The following is a 23,574-nucleotide window of genomic DNA, read 5'->3' on the forward strand; positions in this document are numbered from 1 at the left end:
ACCTGATACCGTCGACTGCTCCGACACGGAATCCTCCGGCGTGGCAAATCAGACCTCCTCGTCCTCGGACTCCGTCATCTCCACGTCCCCGCGCTCACCTGCAGAAGAAAACGGAGCAGAGGACCCAGACAGCAGTTGCGGCGAATGCCTAGCACCCCGGGGGGCAGGCGTCGCCGCCACATGCCCCTGTTCGTCCCGCCCGAGCTGCGCCGCGGCCGCTCCGAGCTCCCTGCAGGCGCGAGCAACCCGCTGCGCTGCCGACACTGCCCGCGCACCGGACCCGCCAGCCGCTGCCGGCGCGACGGAACTGTTCCCCACTCCCGGGGACCCGGCCGCGGCCAACGGCCCCAACGCCACCACCACCGTGGCCAGGGCCGACGCCAGGGTTCCTGAGGGGTCTTGCCCACCCCAAAACCCGGCGTCGTCCCTTGTGGGCTCCCGAGCCGGCGTCGGCGCGCGCCGGCCGGCTCGATGACCAACAGGCGCCACCCGGGGCCCCGACGCCCGGATCGGCCTGGTGGGGAACCGGCCCGGTCCCCCACCAATCTTGCCTCTCCTCCTGCGCCCGCCCGTCAGCGCCGCCGTCACTCTCCTCCCCCCCTGCGGGCACCCCCCCCCCGCAGGCTGGAGCTACCTCCGCCCGCTGGGTGGGTCCCGCGGCGAGAGCTCATGCAGGTGTGTGCAGCCCTATTGCCCTCCATGGCTTCCCTGCCTCTCCTCCCCGCCCGCCCCCCGCCGGACTCCGGCTGCAGGGGGGTAAGCTGGGGAGACAAGGAGACTAGCGGCGCCGCTGCACGCACTCGTGCACGAACGGCACCGCCTGTGGCGAGCGTGGGTGCGCGCGTGGGTTCCTACAGAGCGGCGAGGGTGAGAGGCAGCCATGGTACAAAACGGAGGCAATGGAAGGCAAAGAGGCTTGACAATAATGAAATTCCACACTGACAATAAATGGGGAGATTCTGCACTGCAGCACTCACCCAAGGCAATTCACCAACAAGAGAGAGCAAAATGGCCTAGCCTTCCCTATATATATTAAACCCTCCCCTTTTTCCAAAGGCTGTACTTTCCTCACAGCTAGGTCCACCCCTCACAAGATGTTTAACTCATTCCTTTCCTATGCAGTCAATTCTCTCTCCAGAGTGATCCATTGTCTAACACCCGACCTCACTCAAGGCTGTCTCCGGTTACATACATTTGCATAACACTTTATCAAAACATTTCTAAATAAAGTTTCCTGTAACCAAAAACACATTATTAAAGCATGGTAAGCAATCAGTAAAACAAATCAACATTTCTCAAAAGTATTCCAGTCCATATTTTGTCAGGAACATATCCACATTGACAGACTTGTTCTCCACTAACTCACGGATAAAGTGATGTCTAATGGCAATGTGTTTGGACCGTCCATAATGCTTGGTGCTGGAAGACAAATCAATTTCTCCCTTGTTATCACACGCAATGTTGATAGTCTCTCTGTGGTAAAGAAGGCAAAGCTCACATAAAGAGGAATATTCAATTTTTTGAGAAGTCAGTTGGGTGTCCCGTTTTTCCTGTCTATTAGATATGAAAAAACAAACACCCAACTGACTTTTCAAACAATTGAATACCTCCCAGAGTCTCCTTTATCCATAAAGCTTCTTTTGCAGATTCTGTAAGTGCCATGTACTCCACCTCAGTGGTGGATAGGGCAACAGTGGGTTGCCTTCTGCTCGCCCAGCTGACAGTTGCGCCTGCCAAAATGAACAAGTATCCCGTATAGGAACGATGTCATCCTCATCTGATCCTCAATTGGCATCACAGAAAACTTCCGAAGTCGTACCTTTTGACTTTGTAAACATCAACTTTAATGAACTTGTACCTTTTAAGTATCTCAGAATTCTTTTGACTGCAATAGTGTTGCCTCCCAGGGTTAATTGCAAACTGACTTGCCCGGCTCACTGCATGTGTGATGTCGGGGCGAGTCCCAATATTTACATACATCAAGCTACCAACAGCATTTTGATAAGGAACCTCTCTCATTTCCTCTATCTCCTCCTGGTTGGTTGGTGACATGGCCTTTACCATTTGTATGCTTTTGTCAATAGGAGTGCTCACTGTTTTTGCATCAGACATTCCATACTTGCTAAGTATTGCTTCAATATATGTCTGTTGATCAAATGTAACAGTCCCAACTTTCAGGTTTTGTACAATTCTCATGCCTAACAAATGATTTGCAGGGCCAAAATCATTTAGCTTGATTCTTTGTTTCAGCTGCTCTTTTACATCTGTAATGTGCTCTTCTTGTCCTACTAGCAATAGATCATCCACATACACAACTATAATGAACCATTTTTCTTCTATAGTTTTGTGATATAAGCAGTGATCAGTCTCTGACCTAAAAAAGTTCTTCTATGGCAGCACAGCATCCAGCTTTACATACCAACAATGACCACTTTGCTTTAGGCCGTACATAGATTTCTTTAAAAGGCAAACTTTTCCCTCTTGGAACATACTCTCGTCATAATGCTCAGGTGGTTCCATATAAATCTCCTCAATTAACTCTCCATTTAGGAATGCAGAATCAAAGTCAAACTGGTATAACAATAAATCGTGAAGTATAGCTATGGCAATGGCTAACCTCAAGGTACTGTACCTTGCGACAGGTGAAAAGATATCTCTGTAGTTGATCACAGATTTTTGTGTGTATCCTTTAGCAACAAGGCGGGCTTTATAATGAGCAATAGTCCCATCTGCATTCAGAATTCTGCAAAAGACCCACTTGTTCTTGATTGTCTTATGGTTATTCGGTCTGTCAACTACAGTCCATGTACTGTTATCATCCAGAGCTGACAGCTCTGTATCTATTGCTGACTTTCATTCTTTCCAATCGCTACTTGATTTTGCTTCACATATACTTTGGGGTTCACAGTAAACTATATTTGCATATTCTTCACTTTATCTTTTGGATGGAACACCTTTATTGCACCTCATGGAACTCCTGTTTCCTGATTGGGTATCTGCATTAACTCTTTCAGGTTCAGACACGCTTTCCGCTGCCTGTACATCCAGCAATACATATTGCTGTTGTGATTCTTGTTCCACTGATTGGTGCTGTCTCATGGAACACTACATCTCTAGACTTCAGAAGACATTTGTTTGTAATGTCCCAAAGCCTTTATCCTTTGCTCTCTTCACAGTATCCTAGCATAATACATTCCACTGACTTTGGATTTAATTTCCATCTTTTCTCCTTCGATATATGTGCAGAAGCTTTACAGCCGAAGACGCAGAGATGATTGACAGCTGGCTTTTTATTGGACCACGCCTCCAGTGGCGTTTTACCTTTTACAGCTACTGTGGGCGCATGGTTTTTAAGATATACTGCAGTAGACACTGCTTCCAGCCAAAAGCTTTTCTCCAGGCCTGCGTCACTCAACTTGGTCCGTGCTCTTTCAACAATTGTACGATTTGCACGCTTACACACACCGTTTTGTTCTGGCGTGTAAGCAATTGTTAGTTGATGCTGTATGCCATATTTTTTCAGGAAGTGAGCTAAACTTCTGTTGTCATAGTCGTCGCCATTGTCGGATCTCAAGACTTTATTTTCAGACCCATCTGAGTCTCCACCAGGTTCTTGTATTCCACAATTTTTTGACAACTTCACTTTTAGCTTTCATAAAATATACATGTGTCATCTTTGTGGCATCATCAATAAATGTTATAAAATACCTGCTGGGAACGGAGACAGATCACAGAGTGATCCACTGTCTAACATTTCCCAGCTAGGAACCAGCTGCGGGGCCATCAACAAATAGCAAATAGTCCCGGAACTTCAGTGACATTGGGGACAACATAGATCTCAGTCTTACACATGCTGAGTCTAAAGAGGATATAGGAGTATATATACTAAAGTTTCTAAGCATGTAAAGTGGTGGTGTTGCTTATTCAACAAATCAAATTCTTGCTCGTATTTTCTAGAAAACAATAGAGAAATGATAACTAGAATCTGGTTGCTATGGGCAACAACACTGCTTCATTTTTTTAAAGCTTTAGTAAATCTACTGTGTGTGTAAGCCCTCACTCACTCACTCACTGACTCTCTTAGTTCCCGTTATATTAGGAAGCTGAAATTTAACACAGGTATTCTTCATGTGGGAAATAGGAAAACTACATAATTAGAGTATTAGTAAACCTCCCCTAAGGTAATGAAAAGGGGGTTAACATAATGGCCCTCATTCCGAGTTGATCGCTCGCTAGCTGCTTTTAGCAGCATTGCACACGCTAAGCCGCCGCCTACTGGGAGTGTATCTTAGCTTAGCAAAAGTGCAAACGAAAGGATCGCACAGTGGGGGTCATTCCGAGTTGTTCGCTCGCAAGTAAATTTTAGCAGATTTGCTCATGCTAAGCCGCCGCCTACTGGGAGTGAATCTTAGCATCTTAAAATTGCGAACGATGTATTCGCAATATTGCGATTACACACCTCGTAGCAGTTTCTGAGTAGCTTCAGACTTACTCGGCATCTGCGATCTTTTCAGTGCTTGTCGTTCCTGGTTTGACGTCACAAACACACCCAGCGTTCGCCCAGACACTCCCCCGTTTCTCCAGCCACTCCTGCGTTTTTTCCGGAAACGGTAGCGTTTTTTCCCACACGCCCATAAAACGGCCTGTTTCCGCCCAGTAACACCCATTTCCTGTCAATCACATTACGATCGCCAGAACGATGAAAATGCCGTGAGTAAAAATCCTAACTGCATAGCAAATTTACTTGGCGCAGTCGCAGTGCGGACATTGCGCATGCGCATTAAGCGGAAAATCGCTGCGATGCGAAGATTTTTACCGAGCGAACAACTCGGAATGAGGGCCAGTGGCTACAAAAAAAAGATTGTGCAGTTTCTGAGCAGCTCCAGACCTACTTCTATCTAGCGATGACTGCAGTGTTTAGTTCCTGGCTAGATGTCACAAACACGCCCTGCGTTCGGCCAGCCACTCCCCCGTTTCTCCTGCCACTCCTGCATTTTTGCCTGGCACGCCTGCGTTTTTTTAGCACACTCCCTGAAAACGCTGAGTTGCCGCCCAGAAACACCCACTTCCTGTCAATCATACTACGAACACTCGAGCGACTGAAAAACGTCGCTCAAGCTTGAGTAAAACTACAAACTTTTGTGTGAAAGTACTTAGCGCACGTGCGCTGCGTACCATGCGCATAAATGCCTATTTTTCACCTGATCGCTGTGCTGCGAAAAACGGCAGCGAGCGATCAACTCGGAATGAGGGCCAATGACGTCATTACTGATGCTTGGCTTGTGTTGCGTGAAGGATAACACCCAAACAAATAATTGGCTCAAAATTTGGATTGCAGCTCCAGTGTGTACAGGAGCAGTTCTAGGCGCAGGCAAGCTGGACGGGTGACCGGGGCGTTGCGGCCTGAGGGCGCGGCAGCAGGCTCCCGCCACCCGCACTCTGGCTGCAGCAGGCACTGTGGGCTGTGTGGGCGCCCGCTGCAGCCGACACCATTCCCCTCAGTGGCAGCCGGACACCGGAGTTCACTCCTGAGCTCCGGCTTAGGCAGTGTGCGGCACTATGGGAGAGACGTCATGATGCCTCTCCCATAGATCCAAGAAGCGGGCAGCTAGACAGAGGGCGGCGGTCCGTAAGCAAGAGCAGTGCTGGTGAATATTGTGGTTTTTATTGTGTGTGTGTGTGTGTGTAAGCGGCGCTGCTAGGGGGCACAGCTACAGGTGGCGCCAAAGGAATCTTTCGCCTTGGACGCCACAAGGTCTAGAACCGGCCCTGAGTGTGTAGATTTTAAATAAACTACAAAAATGCGAAAGCCCTCACTCACTGACTGACTCCTCACTAATTCTCTTACTTCCTGATATGTTAGGAAGATGAAATTTAACATAGATATTCTGCAGTTGGGAAATAGGAAAAGTACGTAATTCGAAATTTAGAAAACCTTCCCTAAGGGGATGAAAAGGGGGTTGACATAATGACGTCAACACCGATGAGTGGCTTGCGTTGCAGGAACGATAACGCCCAAATGGACAATTGGATCAAAATTTGGATTGAACCTCCAGTGTGTAGAATTGATTAAACTACAAAAATGGTCCTGTCACTTTTACAGTATCTGCTACGGGTGCTCCTCGGTTAATGCCATGAACCATGGATTAATATTTGCTTACATTAAGACGTCTCAAATTTACAGATCTATAGATTTACCACATTTTTAATACTCATTTATATATTTACAATTGTGAAAATCAGAAACTTCCGTCCGCTGAACGGGTAGAACAGCTAGTCTACAATATAGATATTATTAGCTGGTGGCTTATGTATAGTATGTCTGGTAGCCAGTAGACTCCCCTCCATTCGTTCTAACTAGTGTACATTATAGAATCCACAGGATAACAGAGTATGGAAGCAGTCAGTACCTACAGTACCCCCCCTGGAAGCCAGCATATGCTGTCCTTCATCCTGTTACATGACCACTGTGCATGCAGCAGCAAAGTCCAGGGCAGGAAGTCCCACTGCTGAGTCCCTATCTATTCTCTGAGGGACCTGAACAATGCCTGTGACACAATAGGTCCTATAAGGTTCCGCCTCCTGCAGACTATTAGAGCCCTGTAGCACCACTGCAAGAGACAGCTATGTACTCCGAAACCCCACTTAGGAAAGGAAAAGGTAATGGTGGGGGACACATCTCTTATTGAGTAGCAGCGTCTTCTTGCAGCTCTATGGTGAGCCCCTGGGGTCAGAGGAGCATGTGCTTAGACCAGATTGGTGGCGCCCAGCACATGCTCCTCTGATCCGAACTAAGAGGTTACACAGCATATTCAACAACTTCTGCCCTAGGAACTTGGAGGAGGAGGGAGCTTTTGCTGGAGGCTGCACATTAAGGTGAGAGGTACCCCAGTCTGCATATCTGTTTGTTTCTCTATGTATGTATGTATGTATGTATGTATGTATGTATGTATGTATGTGTTTGTTTGACCTGCCTGTCTATGTATATAGAAACATAGAATTTGACGGCAGATAAGAACCACTTGTCCCATCTAGTCTGCCCCTTTTTTTTTTATACTTTAGGCAATCTCAACCCTTTTTGAACCTTAATTCTTTGTATATACATGTGTGTATCTCTATATGTAAAACTGTCTATGTACAGGGTGTTTCAAAAAGATGTACATGATTTGAAGTCACTATACAGTATCTCTGCAATCACAAACTGCCCATGAATGAAACTCTTACAACTTGAAAGGGTGGAGTATAGAGTTTCAAATGACTACAGCTAGATGCCTCCCAGGGCCGGTTCTGGCACTCTGTGCGCCCCGGGCGGCAATAGGGGGCGTGGCTTCGTACAGGGAGCGTGGTCATTTACGCCCCCTGTACAGACTGAAATGATGTGCGGTGCACGATGACGTCATCGCGCACCGCACAGCAAAGGTCCCCTCCACGAAAGGAAACTAGACGCGTACGCGTCTAGTTTCCCTTCACAGCGGCAGCGGCCAGCGGCAGCAGGGGGGCAGCGGGGGGCACACAGCAGCAGCGGATCTTGCCCTGGTGCGGCGCCCTCCGGATGGCGCCCTGCGCCCTCCGGAAGGCAGCGCCCCGGGCAAAAGTCCTGCTTGCCCGTGGCAAGATCTGCTACTGATGCCTCACCCAGCAGACAAACAGCCCCTAGCTTCAGTCGTTCACAAAATGGCAACTCCGCAGCACAAGGCGTTTTGCTTCTGTAGTTCAGCAAGACTAAGTGGGTCATTCCGAGTTGATCGCTCGCTAGCTACTTTTAGCTGCCGTGCAAACGCATATTCGCTGCCCACGGGGGAGTGTATTTTCATTTTACAGGAGTGCGAACGCCTGTCCAGCCGCGCAGCAGCAAACACTTTTTGTGCAGAACAAGACCATCCCCGTAGTTACCTATTCTGTGCGATGATTGCTGCGACGAGTGACATGGTAATAACGTCAGATACCCGCCCAGCAAAAGCACGGCCACGCCTGCATTTTTCCAAACACTCCCAGAAAACGGTCAGTTGCCACCCAGAAACTCCCACTTCCTGTCAATCTCCTTTGTGTTCGGCTGTGCAATTGGAATTGTCATTAGAACCAATGCAAAACCACAAAGGACTTCGTACCCGTACGACGTGAGTGCGCATTGCGGTGCATACGCATGCGCAGATGAGCTGTTTTTTTCACTGATCGCTACGCAGCGAACAACGGCAGCTAGCGATCAACTCGGAATGACCCCGTAAATCCGTAATTGCAGTACAGCGTGCATTTCAACATTGTTTTGGCATTGATCCTCCAATGCCAAAGAGAATTCAGCATTGGTTCCGACACTTTCAGGAAACAGGCTGTTTATGTAAGGGAAAAGTGCAGGGTGAACATTCACTTCAGAGGAAAACATGAGAAGAATTCAAGAGAGTTTTCTGCGTAGCCCACACAAGTCCACTCGTCGAGCCAGCCAAGAACTTGTGATCCCTCATACGACTGTCTAGTGTGTGCTTAAGGCAACGTTTATTCATCAGGTCATACCGGTTACAACTGGTACAGGCTCTTCGTGCAGGTGACAAAGAAAGGCATGTAGTATTTAGTGATACGATGTTACACAACATGAAAGACAACAGCTTCTTACCGCATTTGATTTTTTGTGATGAAGCAACGTTTCATACAGTCGGTAAAGTTAACCATCACATAGGCGCAAATAGGGATTAGAGAATCCACACAAAACTGTAGACCATGAGCATGATTCTCTGAAAGTGAACTGTTTTGTGCCATTTCTCAAAGAAAGATTTATGGCTCTTTCTTTTTTTGTGGGGAACAAAGATACAGATCTAACTCAAACTCTCTAAATGCTGCAGAACTGGCTCTTTCCACAACTTAAAGAAGAGTCTGATTACTTCATTTTTCAGCAAGACGGAGTACCGCCATATTGGCACCAACGTTTTCTAAATGACACATTGCCTCAACGTTGGATAGGTCACATGGGACCCCAAAACTTGGCTCTGCTCTCCTGGACCCCAAGACCCCAGAGATTATACCGTGCGGCTTTTTCTTGTGGGATTACGTCAAAGACCATGTTTTTGTGGGTCATGGATTAATAGGTCCGACAGTCATTAGGTCGACACCAATTGGTCGACATGCATATGGTCAACAAAGTCAAATGATCGACATGGAAAATTTAGACAATGGAAAAGGTCGACAGGTACAAATTTATTTTTAGGTTACATTTTGATTCTGCTCTCATCTGTGACCACCAATTGTTGAAATGCATCCCCTTGCAACCTCACTGCGCTTGCCACAATTCGGGCACGGTGTCTCACTTTATTCGGATTCACTCGCCACAAGGTTACTAAAGGTTATAATTTGTGACATGGATAGTCTATGAAGCAAAACTTGAATAAAAACCCCTAAAAACACGTGTCGACCACTGTCACGTCGACCATTTAAACATGTCGACCTTTGGAACCTGTTGACCTTTTGACCACATTGACCTTCTGTTCCTGTCGACCTAGTGCATGTCGACCATATGATGTTGAACTACTGACTGTCTATCTAGAAACTGTCAACTTATAGTCCGGATACTGTTTTTGTGCCACCATTAGCAACTAATCTGTATGTCCTTAAACACAAAATTATGGCAGTGGTGACTTCAGTGGAAGAAGATACTCTGAGAGGTGTTTGGGATGGATTCAGCTATTGTCTCAATGTTGTACATACAGAAGGTGTTGGGTACATAGAGCATATATAAAATGCTTAACACAATTCTTTAAACCATTTGTAACATTTTGTGTAAGTGTAACTTGTTGCCATAGTGAAATATACTGCTTTGAAGTGTGTGTGTGTGTGTGTGTGTGTGTGTGTGTGTGTGTGTGTGTCCCTATATATAACCCAGTCTATATAGATATAGGTGGCATCCTTAACTCCAAACTGCCATTTGTCTACAATGAGTTTCTAAATCCTGTTACATACATTTAAGAAAACATATGGATATGCCCATATTTTACACAAAACACTGCAAAATCTCTCATTCATGCACTCATTATCTCCTGCACTGAATATTGTAATAATCTCCTTACTGGTCTTCCCCAAAAACAGTAATTTACCACTACACTCCATCCTCGCTATACGTTCATTATTTGCTGATCGCTCTGTCAGTCTCTCCATTGGTTATCTGTATTCTGCCGACTTTAATAAAAAATACCTTTAACCAAACTACACTAAAATATATATATTTTCGCTTATCGCAAAATATCTCCCAGCCTGACCTCTCTGCTCTGCAAAAGATCTATGTCTCTGATCCACACTCATCATCTGCTCCTATTCAGTGTTACAGAACTTTTTCCATGCTGTGCCCACTCTGTGGAATGCCCTCCCATGCACAATAAAGGTGGGTACACACTAATAGATATATCTGCAGATCAATTGATCTGCAGATATATCTATGGACGGATCGGGCAGTGTGCTGTGCATACACACTGCACGATCCGTCGGGGACTGACGTCATGAACTGCCGGCTGCCGCAGCATGTGTACGGGCGCTCGGCCGACCGCCCCGTACACACACAGCGACGAGCCAATATATCGATAGATATATTGGCCGTCGGCTGTGCTGCGCGGCCGACGCGATACGTCTGTGAACGACGGAGTTCACAGATGTATCGGCCGTACACACTGGCCGACGGTCCCGCGATATATCAGCCGTTCAAAAGAACGGCCGATATATCGACCAGTGTGTACGGGCCTTAAGACTCACCTCCAATCTCCAAACATTCAAGTGTTTCCTGAAAGCCTCTTCATGCAAGCTTATCAAAATCCAGAACTGACCACATAACCTATCCTACACAACAATTACATTCCCTTTATATAGTCCACACATACATACTTTCTGTCTCACTTTCACATCCTGCTGACCCTAGTCCAAAATTCTTGTGGCTCTCTGAATTCTGTACAGGCAGATTCTGGCCCCTTTCCCTTCCCTGTAGTACATTCATTTCATCTGCTCCCATCTCTGCTTCATGGGACAAGTAATGTAATCCACAGCACAGGCTGCACATACATACACACACACTCTCTCTCTCTCTCTCTCGGCTCTACCTGTGCATAATGAAATATACCTGGTAATATGTGTATAAGTGGTTCAACCTGGCATAATGTGAGTAGGGCGATATTCTGTGGCATAACATGTATAAGTGGCTTTACTGTGGTATAATGTGTATAAGGGGCACTACAGTGTGGCTTAACATGTACAAATGTGTCCTCTTACATCTTTGCTCTGTGCGCTACAAGCCGCATTACACATAATGTGTGAGTGGCGAGTGACTCGGTAGCGCTGAGTGTCTTTTTTTTGTGGGTTTTCTTTCTAAAATGGGTCTTAATCACAATGTAATGAAATTGGACGCACGAGCAGCTTCTGCTGATTAAAATTATATGCATCATGCCTGTATTCTGTGAGTGATTGCGACTGTATTTGCATACAAAATGCTATGCTACAGTATTTTCCTGGAAAACACAGACAGAGCTGCAATTACATATAGGATATAGGTGTGATGCATATCATTTTAATCACCAGAAGCTGCTTGTGTATCTTTCTGCATTTCTAAGATGCAGTTTTGCTAAAGAAACGACAAAAAAATCGCTGGGCGATACAGAGTCCCACCTTGATATGGCGCGACTTGAAGGCCTGTTTAGTGTGACTGCAGCAAGGATGTAAGAGGACATATCTGTATAAGGGGCACTACTGTGTGGCATAACGTGTATAAGGGGTACTACCAGAGCCGGCGCCACCACTAGGCAGCTGCCTATGGGCGGTGGCCACTGGAGGGCGGCAGGTCACGCTTACTCTTGCTCAGCTCCTCCTCTTCTTTAAGAGGAGGAATATTTTGAGCGTTACCGGAGACGCGGAGAGGAGCAGAAGAACTGTACGTACCACTAGCTGGCAGCACGCCCCGTATGCAGTGTGTCCCCTTGTGGTGCGGGAATATGCCGGCAGCATGCTGCTTACTCTATGTGCATAGAGTATTAGAGCCGCTGCCGATGGGTTACACTCACACCGACAGCGCTGGTGGGCGGCTGATAACAGATGGGCGGCCGCGGCATCCCTGCAGCGCTGTCAGTGTGAGTGTAACCCATCGGCAGCGGCTCTAATACTCTATGCACATAGAGTAAGCAGCATGCTGCCGGCTATTGTTACATTTCTTCTGCTCGTCTCCGCGCCGACATATTCCCGCACCACAAGGACACACACTGCATTCGGGGCGTGCTGCAGGGATGATTATGTTGTACTAAGTGAGGGACTGGTGCTACACTGCGGAGCAGACTGCGGGCGGCTCCCCTGCTGCTGTTCTCTGTCTTCTGCAGCCTGCAATGTAGTGGCCTCAGATTGGTCCCTATTATACATTTTTATGGGCAAAAGTCTTTGCTTTACTGGGACTCCTTGTCAGTGCTCCATTCCTCTACTGGTGTGTGTGTATAATATATATATATATATATATATATATATATAACAAAGAAAAAGAGGCGGCACTCGGAGACTGGATATTCAAAGTGTATTCACAAAAAGTGACATCAACGTTTCGGGGACCAATTCCCCTTCGTCAGGATAAAGTGACAGTGCATCAAACAGTTTAAATAACATACCCCATTACTCACCCCATGTGCACGTGTGTTCAATCCTCTGCTTGTTACCAGCTGGCCACCCGTCGGAGCCTCCGCTCGGCGCTTCCGCTCGCGTCAGCATGACCCGGAAGTGACGTCGCGGGACCCCTCCGATGTGTCCATGGTAACACTGTGCACAAAACATACGAATCATCAGTGTAAACAGCAAATGCAATCACACCTAACAACTTATTCTCTAAGTGCTTCAGTGCAAAACATTAAAACAGTGTTGTGCTTTACCATGATTATGCATGTGCTGTAAAACAAATTATTAAAACTTACATCTGTGATATCGTAAAATTCCTTTTAAAAACAGTGAACTACATGACAGACACCACTGTAGCCCTACTATCATTCTTGTGTTACACACCAGACACGATCTGTCTGGGGTTAAATTAGCCATATGACATTAGTAGGGCTACAGTGGTGTCTGTCATGTAGTTCACTGTTTTTAAAATTTGTTTTACAGCACATGCATAATCATGGTAAAGCACAACACTGTTTTAATGTTTTGCACTGAAGCACTTAGAGAATAAGTTGTTAGGTGTGATTGCATTTGCTGTTTACACTGATGATTCGTATGTTTTGTGCACAGTGTTACCATGGACACATCGGAGGGGTCCCGCGACGTCACTTCCGGGTCATGCTGACGCGAGCGGAAGCGCCGAGCGGAGGCTCCGACGGGTGGCCAGCTGGTAACAAGCAGAGGATTGAACACACGTGCACATGGGGTGAGTAATGGGGTATGTTATTTAAACTGTTTGATGCACTGTCACTTTATCCTGACGAAGGGGAATTGGTCCCCGAAACGTTGATGTCACTTTTTGTGAATACACTTTGAATATCCAGTCTCCGAGTGCCGCCTCTTTTTTCTTTGTTCATATACACCGGAGGGGGACCCCCGGACGGGGAAGGCACAGGAGCAAGATACATCCCATTGTGGAGCAAGTGAGTGCCGGGGTTACTTCATAAGTATGTTATATATATATGCACACACACACACACACGGCATTGAATGTATAAATCTTCAGTTCGGCTGTACTCAGGAGTAATCTATCCTACGTTGTCCAGACACATTGTAGCCTGTCTGGGGGTCCCCGCAAAATGTCACACATGGTGGCTTTTTAAAATATAATTTTTAAAGGCTGTGTGGGTTTTTTGGGGGGAAGGGGAGGTGCAAAGGGGGCGGCAGGGGGGGTGGGGTTGCAGCAAGCATATGTTTTGCCTAGGGTGCCGAAAAACCTTGCACCGGCCCTGGGTACTACTGTGCTTTGTAATCTAAATAAAGGGCACTACTGTGCGGCGTAATGTGAATTGGTACTATTCTGTGGTCACGCCCCTTCCCCACAAAGCCACGCCCATGTTTTTGCTGCGCACCAAAGGTGTGCACTGTCCCAATTTTATATATGGGTGAGAGGGGGCACCAATTCTCTTTCTTGCACCAAAATGTCTAGATACGGCTCTGCTCTTACCTCTTTATCTGTCTGTTACTCAGTCTTGTTTTATTACTATTTTGATCCCAATTGTAAAGTGCAACAGAAAGTGTTGTTGTTATTTAAGTAACTGTTAATAAATAAATAAATAAATAAATAAATAAAGGTTTATATATCATTTTGAGATATTTGTGAACATACTTCATCATGTGCTCTCTATTGTTACAATTACTTTTTACATTTTGTGATCACAAGTATTTTATCCTTATGTTTCAATAAATGTATACAAATCTTTCTGATAAATATTGAAGTTAAATGTATTTACCTAACATCCTCTTATGTTGAAAATTAAATGCATATTTATGAAAAATGCAGGCTCAGGACCTCACCAAAACAAGGCCTCCCGGGGGCTTACTCCATACTTGCCTACTTTTGAAAAAGCATTTCAGGGAGATGTGAAAGTAACACCTATCAGCGCGGACGTGTACTGCTACATCTTAGAGGCGTGTCATGAAAATGTCTTATATCCAAATGTAAATGAGCCATAAAGTTAGTAAGATCTACTCGTTGAAGAAAAGACTGATATTTTGAAGGATTTGTTTGTGTATTGTGTTTTACAAGAGGTTCCATATACTGTACGTGGACATGAGAAACCTTACTTAAAATTAATGTAGCCATAGGAATCATTGTGCCTTATAATCAATGCAGGGAAATGGCATTGATGATCCCATTTGAATGTATATATCTCCGATTTCTTTTTCTTCCCTAAGAATGTAACAGCTATATAATAGGGGTAAGGAGCGATCAGGGAGATTGCTGGGAGTGAGTAACGGAGTGAGGGAGATTGCTGCTATTTCAGGGAGTCTCCTGCAGAATGAGGGAGGGTAGGCAACAATGGCTTACTCAGGCTGGCTGTCGAATCCAGTCATGCCTTCAAAACGGGAGCAACATGCCACAATCTGCCCCCCAAAGGCCGCAGCATGCCAATCATGCTGTGGCTGACGGGGCTCAAGCAATATCGCAAGATCTATTCTGCTCATGTGCAGATTGCAGAATGGGTCTTCCACCTGCAAAGACCTGCAAACCATGATATTTGTACATAATCACTATCGGGTTTATATACAAATAGTAATTAGGCCTTTTGTCTTTTGCCAAAACTCTATAGAATTGAAAACATTTTGAAACATTGCGCAGGGCTTACTGTTGTGTCTCACTTTTACCCTGCGTGAGTCTGCAATAAGCAAAGCGATTCTTTTTCCTCAAGGAACTCTGAAATTGTCTCATATTGTTGCAACATTTTCTTCACACTCATTGTTTTATATTGTTTTCCATAAAATTATGTAGAAACGGCAGTGTAATGCCTCCCCACTATATACTGAAAGCCTAATACAGGAGATTTCTCAGAAATTTCCTGCAAAAGGCTAAATAGTACTGCAGACTGCAGTCCCCAGTATTGTCAATGGGGACTACAGTCTGACCCCGGGGTGCACAGTTAGCCTGTCACATGATCAGTCTGTCTATCTATTACTATATATCTATCTAACATTATTTTCATATAATATTTAGCTTAAAATAAGTTTTCCTTACATTGTGCAAAGTCATATCAGCAGGTACAGATAGTAGTCACAGCTCTATACCAACTGACTGTGACCCACATCGCATAGCAGCTGCAGCCCCTGCACCTACTGTAGTTAAGCCCTCGTACTGTATCTATCTAAAATTATATTCACATAACATCTATCTACCTCTCTGTCTATTCAATCACATATTTTATATATTATATCTATCCATCTAAAAATATTTTCACATAACATCTATTATTTAGTTTAAAATAAGCTTACTTTACAGTACAAATTCATATCAGCAGATACAGATACTTACTGACAGTACTATACCAAGCAATGACATTTCTAACAAAGCTCAGTGATGTCACAAAGGCTATTTATGATGTTAACCAGTCACAAGATCAACCTACTGTGATGATAAATCTCAACCTGACTACATTTCACCACTGATATCTATCTATAAGGTTTTAATTGTTTTAAGTTTTCTCGATTTCATGACCGAGTTTTATTTAACAAAATACTCAATAAATTTCCTATTTAAAACAGAAAACAAGTAAGAAATTAAAAACTGTTGACTTCCCCAGTGTATGAATAGATATAATCGCAATATTTAACAAAACTATATACCCAAGCATTGAATATAGAATGAGGGCTGATTATTAAAAAAAAAAATATATATATTTTTATTACTAAAAAATTATTTTATTTTGCAAAGCAATACATTAATTTAGATGACAATAGCATCACTGCTACACTCTTGTGTGAAGCCTGGTTGCTACTTTTCTGCTACTGTTATTTCAAGTATTATGTGTTAAAGTCAAGGTACAGTAATCAGCTATGCTCACACATTTTTAAGTCTTGGGGAAGTACAGCACTGAGGTCATGGGTACAATTCCCTGCTAACTTTGTAACGTTTGTATATTCTCCCTGTGCTTGCGTATGTGTCCTCCTTGTACTCCGGTTTCCTCCCACACTCCAAAAATATAGTAGTAGGTTAATTGGCTTCTGATTAAAAATAAACATAGCATGTAAGCATGTGTTTATGTAAATGTGTTTACAGCAAACTAGATGGGCCACCTTTTTCTTATCAAATTTTATGTTTCTGAGTGGTCTATTTACTAATCCTTGGGTGGAGATAAAGTGAACGGAGTTAAAGTACCAGCCAATCAGCTCCTAACTGTCATTTTCCAAACCCAGCCTGTAACATGGCAGTTAGGAGCTGGTTGGCTGGTACTTTATCTCCATCCAAGGCTTAGTAAATAGACCCCTAACTCTACTTTATGTATTTGGAGTAAATTCATACCCCCATTTGCTTTGGGACACGGAGTAGATGTATGACCGAGCGATACTTGGGGCAGGGGAGTGGTATCAGTGCTGATACCGCTTCCACCCAATGTATTACAGTGGCGGTATGTGCTAGGTGACAGGAGCGCTTCTATGTCAGTGCTGCTATCCTTAAAATAGAGCACCGATATGCCGGGCAATGTATGAACAGTCTGTGGCAGTGACCGTTCCGACAACTGCAGCTGTCAATATTGCTGCCTGGTGCATAGCACTGTTCCTGACTGTCGGTTCAGACAGCCAGAGATTGTGCTTCCAAAAACAATAAAGCTTTTTTCTTTTCAATACGGCCATTGGTGCCGTTGGGGGATTTCTGTTCGATGCATGCGCACAATCTATGCAAGTACAGGTCAGAGTAGCCGGAGAGAGAGTGCACTTCGGAAAAGAGGTCAATTAGCACTGATAGGCCCTACACACTGGGCGATATAACTGAACGATATGAACGTTCTCGTTCATTAATGAACGAGAACACGTTCATATCGTTCAGTGTGTAGGCACCAACGATGAACGATGCGCGGCCCCACGCTCGTTCATCGTTGGTGCCCCGTCGCTTATGCATGCAGGCCAATATGGACAATCTCGTCCATATTAGCATGCACTGTTATGGAGCCGGGTGAAGGGGCGAGTGAAGAAACTTCACTCCCACTGTCACTCCCCTTCTGCCGCCGGGTCGCCCGACGGCCGTATCCGCCGTCGGGCAGCTCGGCGGTGGGTCGGGTAATGTGTATGGCCCTTAACCCCTCTTCGACAATAATACATGCCGCCTATGTATAGACCTGCTTCTGCTAAATGGATGAAGCGGGTGCATACAAATACCAGGAGAAGCGGCATTATTCATACATCATACATACAGAAGGGGGCGTGCCAACGGTGGGGGGGCATGGTCCAGACAATGCAGGCATGTCTGGACCGTTACAGAGGCGGGCTGTGGTGGCTGCGTGACATCATGCGCAGCCACTGTGACCCAAGATGCTGCAAGTAGCAGGCTGCGCAGGCAGGGAGCTACTTGCTGGGTGCAAAAGCATCGCCGCCTAATTTTAGCACATCTACAATCAGCTCTGAATCACCCCCATTGTTTCCTCCATCATCACTAAATGTTGGGGTTCCACAATATTCTGTTCTCATCTCTGTGTCAGTGACATACAGTATGAAACTTTCAATCTATTATTTTTTAGACTGTACTTAATAAATGATATCTTGAAGCCAATTGGTTGATTTGGGCAACTTATCCACTTGTTCTGTTTAGAAGGTCTGATACATGTCCCTATTAAGATGGATGCTCATCATATCATATTCTATCACCCGCTGCCCCTCAGATCTCTTTCACTAGCTTTCTCGTCAACAATCGCTCTCATCAACAATACACTTTCCTCAGTATCACGGCACAATGGGATTGTGGATTCTATCATAGCTACCGCAGGTGGTACACCTGCCTAGAGACGCGGAATCTAACAAACTCTTTATGCTCACCAAGAACCGCCCCCAGGTAGGATGTAGCATTTCAGCATGGCTGTTTCATCTATTAAGCCTTTTGGGTGCCGCCCCAACCCATGGGCTGCAGTGTCCCGCAGGGGGAAAAGTTGCGGTTCAACACTCACGGGTGTATAGAACTTGGGGGCAGCCCAACACCCAGAGCCGGCCCTAACCGATATGATGCCCTAGGCAAGATTTTGGCTGGTGCCCCCTAGCACCACCGCTGGTTCCGCCTCTGACCTTGTACCCCCTATATTTTAAATAGGAACAGTTCGCACATTTGGCACACAGCCCAAAAAGGGGTGTGTTTTTGCTGGCAAGGGGCATGGCCACACAATAACCCCAATTCCAATTACGCCGCACAGTACTGCAACTTTATTCAGACATGATCATGCGATAGTGTCCATAATTCACATTACATCCCACAGTAGTATCACTTTACCTTATAAACGTTACTCCTCACAGTAGAGCCCCTTATTCACATTACATCACACTGAATTGCTCCTTATTCACATTACACCACACCCTATTGCTCTTTATTCACATTAGATGACACAATAGTGCCCATTCTATACGCAATGCCACATAGTAGAGCACCTTATACACATAATGCCACACATTAGTAATGCATTTACACACATTCCACACAGTAATGCCCCTTACACATACGAGACACCTTATTAATGTCCTTATAAACATAATGTGCCTTACACATTATGACAACCTTTATTAATGCCCTTTTACACACAATGTCCCTTACACATATGCCGCACATTATTAATGCTCTTATACACATAATGACACACAAAGTGCTCCCTACACATTTGCTGCACATTATTCGTGCCCCTATACACATAATGACACAGATACAGTAGTACCCTGTTACACATATGCCGCACATTATTAATTCCCTTATACACATAATGACACACATAGTGCCCCTTACACATATATTGCACATTACTAATGCATTTTTACATGACACACAATGCTCCTTACACATATTCCGAACACTACGGCACAACCAACCCAATCACATGTACACAGCACTCACACTGCCACTAACACTGTGACCTCTGCCTCTGCTTGGATACAGATGTGTCCTCATAAATATTGCCTCAATGCTAACGTCGGGCACACCTTTTTTTTTTAAATGAAAATGCATCTGATTTGCATTACTATGTGGCTAGGATACACAAGCAGCTTCTGCTGATTAAAATTATATGCAGCATGCCTATATTCTGTGTGAGACTGTGGCTGTATCTGCATATGAAATGCTACACGCAGAATATAGGCATGCCGCATATCATTTTAAATCAGCAGAAGCTGCTGATGCCCCTAGGCATATCAAATGCCCTAGGCAATTGCCTAGTTTGCCTATGGCCGGCTCTGTCAACACCTGTATCGCAGGACCCCTAGAGTGATGAACATGGGAGTGTGCCGTGAAACCACACCCCATCCTCAAACAACCATACCCCCTTTTCGTCAGCGTGTGCAAAGCGCCCTCATTCCCCTTCAGCGCCCTGCCCTACATTCACCCCAGAGTGAACACTAAGGATGGACTTTGCTGCTGGGAGTACGTATGTTGCAGCTTTCTGGGTTAACACACAATTGGGAGAATTCAATTTTCCTGTCTAAACAGGATTATTTAGACACCCAAACAATTGTCACAATTCAATTGTTGTTTTGGCGCACATGCATATAGCGCATGCTGCACCCAAACAGACCAGGTATACAGTAGCTGGCTAAAACTGCTAAACCGTGTAAACTCCTGCTTTGGGCATTCAAACTCCTCAGGAGGCTGCAAGACAAAATGTGTCCTCATTGGCTGCCGGGTGCCTGAACGGCAGTACAATTGAATCGCTGTCTCCGGGCGCCATCTAGTGGCAGCTGCAATTAAAACAACTGAATTGGCCCTTGTGACTATGAGGGACATAGTAAACATACTGGAGAGTAAAGATTCTGAGAATGTGTAGAATTACACCTGATGGATGATTACCTGATGGGACAGTCCAGATGCCGGCACTCTGCTCGACCGGCAATCAGGAGGGGCGATCGCAGGGCTGAGACAGCCGTCGGCTGTCTGGCATGCACCAGCACATGCGCAGTTCAGACCTGATTAGCTGCTGTGCAAAACGCGATATAATCTTGTGTGTACAGACGATATATCGCACAATGCAGACTCCCGCGGGTCATCTGCGATGTTGCCTCCCGACCTGCATGCAGGTCTGACAGGCGATATCACAGACGAGAGCCATGCTGCCAAATGCAGCATGGCCCAGCTCCTCCCCGCTGGCATTCATCGCTCCAGACTTCAGTAAGTGTATATGCACTTGCTGATGTCGGGTCCCATTGCGGATGACATTACATCATATGCGATTCTAATGTGTACATAGCCAAGGAATCAAATGGTCTGATCAATATGTTACTTGGGATTGTTCACTAATTTCACAGTTTCAGGGTAGCCTTGAGACATGTTACTGAACACATTCTGTTAAAGCGAGGACAAAGTACAACAGGAATTTTGTCCAAGCTTTAACTAGTTTGCTTTTGAAAGCCATGTTTGCAGACCCTAAAGCTTGTACTGTAATTTACTAACAGGAACTGTGACACCTGGATCCTTTCAAGTGCAGATGACTTTACTGAAAGATCTAAATTGAAGGTTAGACAGCTAATTTATGTAGTCCTATCCAGTTAAAGTTAAACAACTGCGATGATTCACAGGGAAAAAGAGGCACCATTTCAGCTGGGCTCCTATTTGTTGTGTCTGAGTGGTAACAATAAAAAAATAGTACTACACTAATATCAGTTAACAATTCACAAAATAAACAAAGTATCACAGAAATTAAAAAGGTGATTTATTATTCTCTATCTGACATAATCTGTGACAGGGTTAAATGATTTCTCATACTGTGCATGAGAATCTTATGTGCAATTAAAACATTGCTTGTTTATTACTAGTGGCGGATTTTACCTATGGGCTGCAGGAATGCAGCCCCCCAGGTAAAATCCGCCATCCAGCTCAGTGTCAGTGAAGCCAGAAGCAGTCTGTGATTGCATTGGCTTCACTGTGACTGGTAGGGACTTCCAATTGCGGACCTGTCAGTCACAGACACTACAGGCAGTCCCATTGGGAGGTGTTTCCTCCCTCTGGGACTGCAATTTGCAGTGATCTGGATTCCTGTAGGAAGCCACCACCTGCCTAGTCAGCCCTAGTTGACTTTTGTGGGCTGCAGCCGACGCAGTCAATAGAAGCCGGGGAATTGTGCATGCGCAGTCCGGCCGCCACTGGTGCGCTTGCGCAGGTTCCAGCAACTACCAGGTCTATTGTGCAGGTGCCGGGACCTAGCTGATGGGCTGACTGTCCTCCTCTCCTCTTCTCCCCTCTACTGGCAGGCACAGGTAGTGGCAGTCCCCCAACCACTGTCCGGAAGCCGGTAGGAGCTGCTGCTGCTGCTTATTACCAAACAGGGTAGTATGCATGTTGTACATAGAGAGATCTTGGGATGTCATATAGCCTGTTAGCTTCCTCTAAGGTCTGAGATACTGAAGTGCCTAGAATTAATGTAAGAAATATGTCCAGGACCTGAAGGTACTAGGAGCTCCCTAATGTAACATTGGAATCTCGCTCTGGATTTCTGTGCAAGAGATGCCAGAAGATTTGATCATCAACTTTCCAGTATGAGATTTACTAGAGCCTGCATATTATGTCATGTGCTTATTAACCAAGTTGAGCATTACACTACTATTTTTATTCTGTGTCTGAGCGTTCATTTACACAATACACATATATGTCACTGACCTAGGTTGGAGGTGTTGTGAACTCGGGGGTTCTCCCGATGGTAGGGGAGAGGAACCACAGTTGGGTCGGAACAGGGATGGCTTAATATAGGTCTTCCTCATACAGGACTCTGACAGTAAAGCTTGGTGAAAATATTAAAGAACTTTATTGCAGGAAGAGAGCAACACAATGTCACATGGCAGAGAAGGAACGTATGGGGAAATGTCCAGGCCTATAGGAGAACTTGTAAGCAGTGCTAAGGATTCCAGGAAAAGAAGTACTTGTGAGTGTTGGTACAAGATAATAATGACTGAAGAACTTGTAAGTGATGTTTTTAAAGATACCGGTGATTTGAAGAACTGGTGAACGGTGGTTAAAGACTCTGACGATTTGAAACACTTGTGAGCAGTGGTTAAAGACACTGATGATTTGTAGAACTTGAGAACGGTGGTTAAAGACACTGATGATTTGTAGAGCTTGTGAACGGTGGTTAAAGACACTGATGATTTGTAGAGCTTGTGAACGGTGGTTAAAGACACTGATGATTTGTAGAGCTTGTGAACGGTGATTAGCCCGCAGAACACGCTGACTCCAAGAAGCACTGGTGACTGGATTGCAGAGAAACACACCAGCCGCAGTATACGCTGAACTGTGCAGCAACTGGCACCTGGAAGTGCCGGAGACACTGGGGTACGACTGTAGAGAGATACGTCGGGAACAAGAGCACTGGCATCCACGTCAGGGGAAAAGACGATACTCAGGCGCCGAGGCTCTGCCCGGCGTCTGACTTTGAATCTCGCGCCTCCGCTGGATTGGCGGAACAGTCCGATGACGTCACCTGCTCCCCGCCCACGTGATGCCGGGTGTCATGGCGGCGCCCCTGCCCCGGGGAACCGCGCCAGCCAGACGCCGGAGCCCGCCGACCACCGAAGGCGGAGGCCGCAACACAGAGCAGCAGGCACGCAGGGGTAACGTGGTGAACGCCGCCTATGGCGTGTGACAATATACATTAATCATGTACTGTATCCAACCAATTTCACCATCCCACACTTTGATTAATGCCAACAAATACAATAAAATCAATATGTAGGCTTTTTAGGTGGACAGACTCAAACAACAATAGTATTTTTTTGGCTGTGATATGTCCAGACTGCATCAAACATAATAAAATGCATTCCATTCATAATAGGAGTGCAGTAACCAGTATTTGGAACAGTCCTGTTCCTCTGATCAATGACAACAAACAGGTGGATAATTCTTTCTACTCCACCAACGTGAGGAATCAACAGCACAGTGCTCTGTTCAACTAAGCAGTAAGCCAAACACAGGTCCCAAAAATCACCCCTGCTAAA

The 23,574-nt window shown here is 45.5% G+C and overlaps 1 protein-coding gene and 1 pseudogene across 1 annotated transcript in view; both read right to left on the minus strand.

The window, feature by feature from the left end:
• Window positions 1–23,574, minus strand: part of GGT1 (gamma-glutamyltransferase 1) — a 300,334-nt gene that overhangs the window by 259,847 nt on the left and 16,913 nt on the right. The gene's annotated exons all lie outside the window — the stretch shown is intronic.
• The window catches only part of LOC134946117 (uncharacterized protein K02A2.6-like), a 142,428-nt pseudogene that overhangs the window by 27,319 nt on the left and 91,535 nt on the right, over window positions 1–23,574 (minus strand).

The sequence above is a fragment of the Pseudophryne corroboree genome, chromosome 1 (genome assembly GCF_028390025.1).
Source record: "Pseudophryne corroboree isolate aPseCor3 chromosome 1, aPseCor3.hap2, whole genome shotgun sequence".
In the NCBI taxonomy this organism is placed as follows: domain Eukaryota; kingdom Metazoa; phylum Chordata; class Amphibia; order Anura; family Myobatrachidae; genus Pseudophryne; species Pseudophryne corroboree.